Source organism: Dreissena polymorpha, chromosome 11 (assembly GCF_020536995.1).
Source record: "Dreissena polymorpha isolate Duluth1 chromosome 11, UMN_Dpol_1.0, whole genome shotgun sequence".
In the NCBI taxonomy this organism is placed as follows: Eukaryota; Metazoa; Mollusca; class Bivalvia; order Myida; family Dreissenidae; genus Dreissena; species Dreissena polymorpha.
In genome coordinates, this window is record NC_068365.1 from 81658748 (window position 1) to 81668228 (window position 9481).

General features: G+C 36.3%; 1 long non-coding RNA gene across 1 annotated transcript; it reads left to right on the forward strand.

Annotated features, from left to right (window-relative positions):
• Positions 1 to 3684: 3684 nt before the first annotated feature.
• On the forward strand, positions 3685 to 7324 carry LOC127851487 (uncharacterized). The gene is made up of 7 exons (XR_008035792.1): positions 3685 to 3799; positions 3957 to 4006; positions 4663 to 4715; positions 4991 to 5057; positions 5577 to 5670; positions 6026 to 6070; positions 6158 to 7324. It is a non-coding gene; the product is annotated as an uncharacterized LOC127851487 (long non-coding RNA).
• The last annotated feature ends 2157 nt before the right edge of the window (positions 7325 to 9481 follow it).

A 9481-nucleotide genomic window follows, 5' to 3' on the forward strand; every position in this document is an offset into this window, starting at 1 on the left:
CTCTTAAAATGACACCATCGTTCATTACTGCAAGTCGACTATGGCCACAGTAAATGGCCCTTAAAATGACACCATCGTTCATTCCTAAAAGTCGACTATGGCAACAATAAATGACTCTTAAAATAACACTATCGTTCATCACTGAAAGTCGACTATGGCCACAGTAAATGACTTTTAAAACTACACCATCGTTCATTACTGCAATTCGACTATGGCCACAGTAAATGACTCTTAAAATAACACCATTGTTCATTACTAAAGGTCGACTATGGCCACAGTAAATGACTCTTAAAATGACACCATCGTTCATTACTGGAAGTCGACTATGGCCACAGTAAATGACTCTTAAAATGACACCATCGTTCATTACTGCAATTCGACTATGGCCACAGTAAATGACTCTTATAATAACACCGCTGGTCATTACTAAAAGTCGACTATGGCTACAGTAAATGACTCTTAAAAGGACACAATCGTTCATTTCATAAAGTCGATAATGGCCACAGTAAATGACTCTTAAAATGTCACCACTGTTCATTACTGCAAGTCGACTATGGCCACAGTAAATGACTCTTAAAATGACACCATCGTACATTACTGCAAGTCGACTATGGCCACAGAAAATGACTCTTAAAATATCACCACTGTTCATTACTGCAAGTCGACTATGGCCACAGTAAATGACTCTTAAAATGACACCATCGTTCATCACTGCTAGTCGACTATGGCCACAGTAAATTCCTCTTAAAATGAAACCATCGTTCATTACTAAAAGTCGACTATGTCCACAGTAAAGGACTCTTAAAATAACACCTTCGTTCATTACTGAAATTCGACTATGGCCACTGTAAAAGACTCTCAAAATGAGACCATCGTTCATTACTGCAAGTCGACTATGGCCACAGAAAATTACTCTTAAAATGATACCATCGTTCATTACTGCAATTCGACTATGGCCACAGTAAATGACTCTTAAAATAACACCAACGTTCATTACTGAAAGTCGACTATGACCACAGTAAATGACTCTTATAATAACACCGTTGGTCAATACTAAAAGTCGACTATGGCTAAAGTAAATGACTCTTAAAAAGACACAATCGTTCATTTCTGAAAGTCGACTATGGCCACAGTAAATGACTCTTAAAATGTCACCACTGTTCATTACTGCAAGTCGACTATGGCCACAGTAAATGACTCTTAAAATGACACCATCGTACATTACTGCAAGTCGACTATGGCCACAGTAAATGACTCTTAACATATCACCACCGTTTATTACTGCAAGTCGACTATGGCCACAGTAAATGACTCTTAAAATGACACCATCGTTCATTACTGCTAGTCGACTATGGACACAGTAAATGCCTCTTAAAATGACACCATCGTTCATTACTAAAAGTCGACTATGTCCGCAGTAAAGGACTCTTAAAATAACACCATCGTTCATTTCTGCAATTCGACTATTGCCACAGTAAATGACTCTTAAAATAACCCCATCGTTCATTACTTACAGTATACTATGGCCACAGTAAATTACTCTTAAAATATCACCACTGTTCATTACTGGAATTCGACTATAGCCACAGTAAATTACTCTTAAAATGTCACCACTGTTCATTACTGGAATTCGACTATGGCCACAGTAAATGACTCTTAAAATGACACCATCGTTCATTACTTACAGTCGACTATGGCCACAGTAAATTACTCTTAAAATGTCACCACTGTTCATTACTGGAATTCGACTATGGCCACAGTAAATTACTCTTAAAATGTCACCACTGTTCATTACTGCCAGTCGACAATGGCCACAGTAAAAGACTCTTAAAATGACATCATCGTTCATTATTGCAAGTCGACTATGGCCACAGTAAATGACCCTTAAAATGACACCATCGTTCATTACTGCAAGTCGACAATGGTCACAGTAAATGACTCTTAAAATGACACCATTGTTCATTACTGCAAGTCGACTATGGCCACAGTAAATGACTCTTAAAATGACACCATTTTTTATTACTGGAAGTCGACTATGGCCACAGTAAATGACTTTTTAAATGACACTATCGTCCATGACTGCAAGTCGACTATGGCCACAGTAAATGAATCTTAAAATGACACCATTGCTCATAACTGCAAGTCGACTATGGCCACAGTAAATTACTCTTAAAATGACATCACCGGTAATTACTTCCAGTCGACTATGGCCACAGTAAATGACTCTTAAAATGTTACCATTGTTCATTACTGGAAGTCGAATATGGCCACAGTAAATGACAATTAAAATATCACAATTGTCCATTACTGCAAGTCGACTATGGCCACAGTAAATGAATCTTAAAATTACACCACCGTTCATTACAGGAAGTCGACTATGGTCACAGTAAATGACTCTTAAAATGTCACCACTGTTCATTACTGCAAGTCGACTATGGCCACAGTAAATGACTCTTAAAATGACACCATCGTACATTACTGCAAGTCGACTATGTCCACAGGAAATGACTCTTAAAATATCACCACTGTTCATTACTGCAAGTCGACTATGGCCACAGTAAATGACTCTTAAAATGACGCCATCGTTCATTACTGCTAGTCGACTATGGCAACAGTCAATGCCTCTTAAAATGACACCAACGTTCATTACTAAAAGTCGACTATGTCCACAGTAAAGGACTCTTAAAATAACACCATCGTTCATTACTGCAATTCGACTATGGCCACAGTAAATGACTCTTAAAATAACACCATCGTTCACTACTTAAAGTCGACTATGGCCACAGTAAATGACTCTTAAAATGACACCATTGTTCATTACTACAAGTCGACAATGGTTACAGTAAATGACTCTTAAAATGACACCATTGTTCATTACTGCAAGTCGACTATGGCCACAGTAAATGACTCTTAAAATGACACCATTTTTTATTACTGGAAGTCGACTATGGCCACAGTAAATGACTTTTTAAATGATACTATTGTCCATGACTGCAAGTCGACTATGACCACAGTAAATGAATCTTAAAATGACACCATTGCTCATAACTGCAAGTTGACTATGGCCACAGTAAATGATTCTTAAAATGACATCACCGGTAATTACTTCCAGTCGACTATGGCCACAGTAAATGACTCTTAAAATGTTACCATTGTTCATTACTGGAAGTCGAATATGGCAACAGTAAATGACAATTAAAATATCACAATCGTCCATTACTGCAAGTCGTCTATGGCCACAGTAAATGACTCTTAAAATTACACCACCGTTCATTACAGGAAATCGACTATGGTCACAGTAAATGACTCTTAAAATGTCACCACTGTTCATTACTGCAAGTCGACTATGGCCACAGTAAATGACTCCTAAAATGACACCATCGTTCATTACTGCAAGTCGACTATGGCCACAGTAAATGACTCTTTAAATGACACCATCGTTCATTACTGCAAGTCCACTATGGCCACAGTAAATGCTATCTAGGTCCCTGTGGCATACAAAACGTGCTTTTCCATTGTCACTTCGACGGTGGAAGACAGGTGAGCAATGGTTTCATAGGGTTTCTACATGTTCTAGTGGTTACAATATTGTAAAAGAAAGTCATATATATTTTACTCTCCATTAGATCACATAAGTTCATAGGAATTTGGTCGAAGTTCTATCGCCATTTCATTCCGATCTTTTTTATATATATTTCAGTGACGTTTTGTGGTTGCAAAACCATTGCAAATTTATTACAAACGTAGACGCGGCACCAAAAGTTCCATCGGATATGGATTTTGCGTCTTCACGTTAGAGGTATTAATTCATACATTACTCTCCGTTGCATGCCTATTGATTATCATATTCAAATATTAATGCACAATTTCATTAACGTATTGTCATACTCTTGAAACAGTGTACATGCTATAATCATTTGGTTCTTTTTTATCAGTTTTTTCCTCGTGTAATTCAGGCACTGACTGTCGTGGAGAAAAACATCCAAGATACCTTTTCAGAAAACGGGTAAGTTGTAATTGTCATTAATAAGGTAGCTTTTCTGCAATTAAACTCAAGGCACTGATATACTAAGCTTCTTCAAAATGCGTACAAAAACTGACTTTAACAGCAGAAAAGCTTTGTAAACGGCGTAGTATTCGAACTCGGTCTTGCCACCGAAACCTATGTGTGACGGTGTTGTGGAATTGGTCTTGATGCGTCTGTTACTTGCCCAAAGTCAAGAGCTACTTCGAATTCTATGAGCTCCGAACGAAATAGATAAACTCTATATGAGAAATTCGTAAAGACCAAAGTATAGCAATGATCCGGTTGCATTACGAACAGGCACTTAGTACAGTACAATGCATAGCAATGGCAACTGTATATTGCATAAGCGCTTGGGATTCAAAATACCAATTATATTGAAAGCTATCTGTGTTCCCTTATTTATATAACCACTTTATATTTAGAATAAGAGCCGAAATATTTTGAATCAATGAACGATAAAAGTCGAGGTTCGATTGTAAAGAAAAAATATGTGTTATTCGCTTATTCACAATATCTCCTGACAAACGGTACCATACACAATGTAAAACTTTCCCTTTCTTTGATTTCATACAAATTTCACAAAACATGGGAAATTGATTGCTTACTTAAACTGTCAATAATGACGACATTTACAGGAACCACCCTTTGGTAACGAAAAGCTGAAATCAGCTTTCAAGAAGAACAAAAGGTATTTCGTATTATTTTTTTTTATTGAGTATTGATTTTTTTCATGAACTATTCCAGTCTGCCATAACATAATTATTTGGCCGTTTACAAGGGATTTAGAAAGTGAAAAATAAACATAATCTTGCATATGACCGATTTTGTAAAGGTTAAAAATTTGTATGTAGAAAGATATACATCTAAGGTCGTGCTCGATCAAGACTGCCATCAACATTTGTTAAAAACTTAACTTAAACTTATAATAATTAAAACCAATACCATTTCTATATTGAATTACAGACTAGTGGTTTCATCGTATACAGAATCCGTCCTCGTCAAGGAAGCGTGTTCAGTGATCATGCAAGAGGTATAGAGTATGGTCTTTGATTATTTTTAGTAACAAGTATTATCTTACAATAATATATACGTTTTCAAAACATGATTTTATTTATAAGAGTGCGTAACATTTTGTTCATTTTGTGCACAACCACATTTCATTCACGAAAGTATAAACTTGCGCTGTGTTTGTGTAAATTTAATTCGTCAAATGTAAATATTTTAAATGTTAATGGGAAGAACAAAGTCTTAAAATGTACAATATCTCCATATAACATGCCTGTTAGACTGTCAATAGACATAGAATTCCGTTTTATTTTTTACGCGGTTTTTAAAGGCGAGTCCAAACAATATAAATAGTAAAGGCAAAAGTTTAAAGTTATATAATTAATTGAAAAAAGTATATCGGTTTCGAACGTCATACAATAATTATTTTCTTCTTTGGTGTCAAAGTAAACTACATATTCGTACAGAAAATATTTCACAGTACATGTATGTAAAATTTGTTAAATATTCTCATGATCGTTTGTTTCAAATCATAAAACTGCAGGCGACTGGATGTAGTTATAAAGAGGCCACAGAGGCTCTGCAACGAACGGTGGCCAAATGTATTTTCACAGCATATAGCTTGGCAACAACTCACCGTATGTATTGTCCATATCATTAATACTACAATGATCAGTTTTGTAAAAAAAATATAGCAGTCATATTAGGTTTTTCGTTTTCTTTTCGTATAAATGTCATAGAAATTTCATTCGGATTTACATTTTACAAAATGGTTTAAAGAGATATCTGTAACGTGTTTTAGCATAACCAAGCCATTAATACAATTACTAGTCACAGGCAATTTATGATTAGTAAAAGTTTATCGTATCATCGAAATAAAACAATTACTTATAAGTGTCTTCGTAGCCTTTGACACTTTAAAAGTTTGACTTGTTATGTAACTTGATGTGTTTTTAGTTCATTTTCACAAAAATTTTGGGTTTTTTAATGCAGGCTCGAGCATAAAAGAATATTGGTCAAGCGCCCTAGCGGATAGACGTAAGTAAAACACGGAACATAAATTTTACAGATAATCCTAGTCAATATGTCGTACCAGATTGGATTTTGTTGCAATCTATTTCAAAGGTAAAGCCTGGTGAACACAAAGACACTAACATCCTGCAGAAAAGTTCAACATGGCTGACAACACCGTACGGTCGGAAGATGTGTAAGGACAAAATGGGATCGTTGCATTACAGACACCGGTTTACTGTTAACTGTTGAGTTATCGATCCGGACAGAACTTAAGTGTACACCACTGCAGTATGATGACATTTAAGTTTTATAGACTTTCAAGCATTAGTTACTGTCACACAGCTCCGGACATTGAAAGTGGAAGGACGGAGAACCACACAGAAACAATATCGGCGAATGATGATGCATATTTGTTTTAAGTTTCGTGAAATAGGTACTGTGAAACAGCTCCGGACGTACAACCTTCCTGAATTTCAATCTATTAAGGGGTAATAAATTAATTACGCGTGCACCGCAGTATGACTGAACACATTCATATTAAGTTTAATGAAATTTAATAAATAATTATTGATAAACACCTCCGGACATCGCCAAAATAATATTCCTTCACTGTCTTAGAGGGGTAAAAAGCCATCATAATGGAGGTGTCATTTTGTCTACTTACAAGAGTTGGTGCATCCGGATTAAATGCGTATTCTACATGCAATAATAAATGCATGCAAAAATAAATATCTTTCTTGCAACAAGCGTAAATCTACTGCAAATCTTAGCAAAACATTTGCAAACGTATGTGCGTGTGTATAGTGACGCAATCATACGTTTTTCCATAGATAATTTGTTTCTTAATGACAATATGTTTGTATTGGATTAATAAAATACCTGGATATTATATGAATATATCAGTTTCTGTTCCGAATCGCCACCCTGCTTCTTTCTAGCAGCACCATGTACCTTTTGGGATCCAAGATCTTACCCTGTATTATACAGACGTACGTGGTCCTTTATTCATGGCAGGTGATGAATTGCCAAAACAGAACGGCACAAAACGAAACAAAATACAAAAAGAGTACAATAAAGCCGGTGTCACCGCTTTGGAACGGTCAATGTTAACAACTGGGGTTTAAACAGGTTAATGAGCGCTCAAACTCATACGTGAATCATGAATATTCATTATACATACAAGTGTAAAATATAGTACTCTTACATTGTATTATATTTATGGCTATATGGTTGATAAGAGCGCCTATGTCTTTTGAATAAATGCTTATAATGGGATAAGAGCGCCTTTGTCTTTTCATTAAATCTCGTTCTAATTTCCGTATTTATTGCCTATATGGATGATAAAAGAGACTATTTGTTTTAACAAAATGTCGTTCATATTTCCGTGTTAATGCTTATCAAGGGAAAAGGGCGCCTATGTATATTGACTAAATCTTGTTCATATTTCCGTATTAATGGCTATATGGCGGATAAGAGCGCCTATGTGGTTTGCCTAAATCTCGTTCACAATTTTGTATTAATGCTTATAATGGCATAAGAGCGCCTTTGTCTTAATACAAAATCTCGTTCACATTTTCATATTAATGCTTAAAAATAGATAATTGGGGTTATTTACTGTGGCCATAGTCGACTTTCAGTAATGAACGATGGTGTCATTTTAAGAGTCATTTACTGTGGCCATAGTCGACTTGCAGTAATGAACGATGGTGTCATTTTAAGAGTCATTTACTGTGGCCATAGTCGACTTTCAGTAATTAACTATGGTGTCATTTTAAGATTCATTTACTGTGGCCATAGTCGACTTACAGTAATGAACGATGGTGTCATTTTAAGAGTCAGTTACTATGGCCATAGTCGACTTGCAGTAATGAACAGTGGTGACATTTTAAGAGTCATTTACTGTGGCCATAGTCGACTTCCTGTAATGAACGGTGGTGTTATTTTAAGAGTCATTTACTGTGGCCATAGTCGGCTTGCAGTAATGAACGATGGTGTCATTTTAAGAGTCATTAACTGTGGCCATAGTCGACTTGCAGTAATGAACGATGGTTCCATTTTAAGATTCATTTACTGTGGCCATAGTCGACTTCCAGTAATGAACGATGGTGTTATTTTAAGAGTCATTTACGGTGGCCATAGTCGACTTGCAGTAATGAACGATGGTTCCATTTTAAGAGTCATTTACTGTGGCCATAATCGAATTGCAGTAATGAACATTGTGTCATTTTAAGAGTCATTTACTGTGGCCATAGTCGACTTCCAGTAATGAACGGTTGTTTCATTTTAAGAGTCATTTACTGTGGCCATAGTCGACTTGCAGTAATGAACGATGGTGTCATTTTAAGAGTCATTTACTGTGGCCATAGTCGACTTTCAGTAATGAACGATGGCGTCATTTTAAGAGTCATTTACTGTGGCCATAGTCGACTTGTAGTAATGAACGATGGGTGTCATTTTAAGAGTCATTTACTGTGGCCATAGTCGACTTTTAGTAATGAACGATGGTGTCATTTTAAAAGTCATTTACTGTGGCCATAGTCGACTTTGAGTAATGAACGATGGTGTTATATTAAGAGTCATTTACTGTGGCCATAGTTGACTTGCAGTAATGAGCGATGGTGTCATTTTAGGAGTCATTTACTGTGGCCATAGTCGACTTTCAGTAATGAGCAGTAGTGCCATTTTTAGAGTCATTTACTGTGGCCACAGTCGACTTGCAGTAATGAACGATGGTGTCATTTTAAGAGTCATTTACTGTGGCCATAGTCGACTTCCAGTAATGAACGATGGTGTTATTTTAAGAGTCATTTACGGTGGCCATAGTCGACTTGCAGTAATGAACGATGGTTCCATTTTAAGAGTCATTTACTGTGGCCATAGTCGACTTGCAGTAATGAACAGTGGTGTCATTTTAAGAGTCATTTACTGTGGCCATATTCGACTTGCAGTAATGAACGGTGGTTTCATTTTAAGAGTCATTTTCTGGGGCCATAGTCGACTTGCAGTAATGAACGATGGTGTCATTTTAAGAGTCATTTACTGTGGCCATAGTCGACTTGCAGTAATGAGCAGTAGTGACATTTTAAGAGTGATTTACTGTGGCCATAGTCGACTTGCAGTAATGAACGGTGGTGTCATTTTAATAGTCATTTACTGTGGCCATAGTCGAATCGAAGTAATGAACGATGGTGTCATTTTAAGAGTCATTTACTGTGGCCATAGTCGGCTTGCAGTAATGAACGATGGTCTTATTTTAAGTGTCATTTACTGTGGCCATAGTCGACTTTCAGTTATGAACGATGGTGTTATTATAAGAGTCATTTACCGTGGCCATAGTCGACTTTTCGTATTGAACGATGGTGTCATTTTAAGAGTCATTTACTGTGGCCATAGTCAACCTTTAGTAATAAACGATGGTGTTATTTTAAGAGTCAT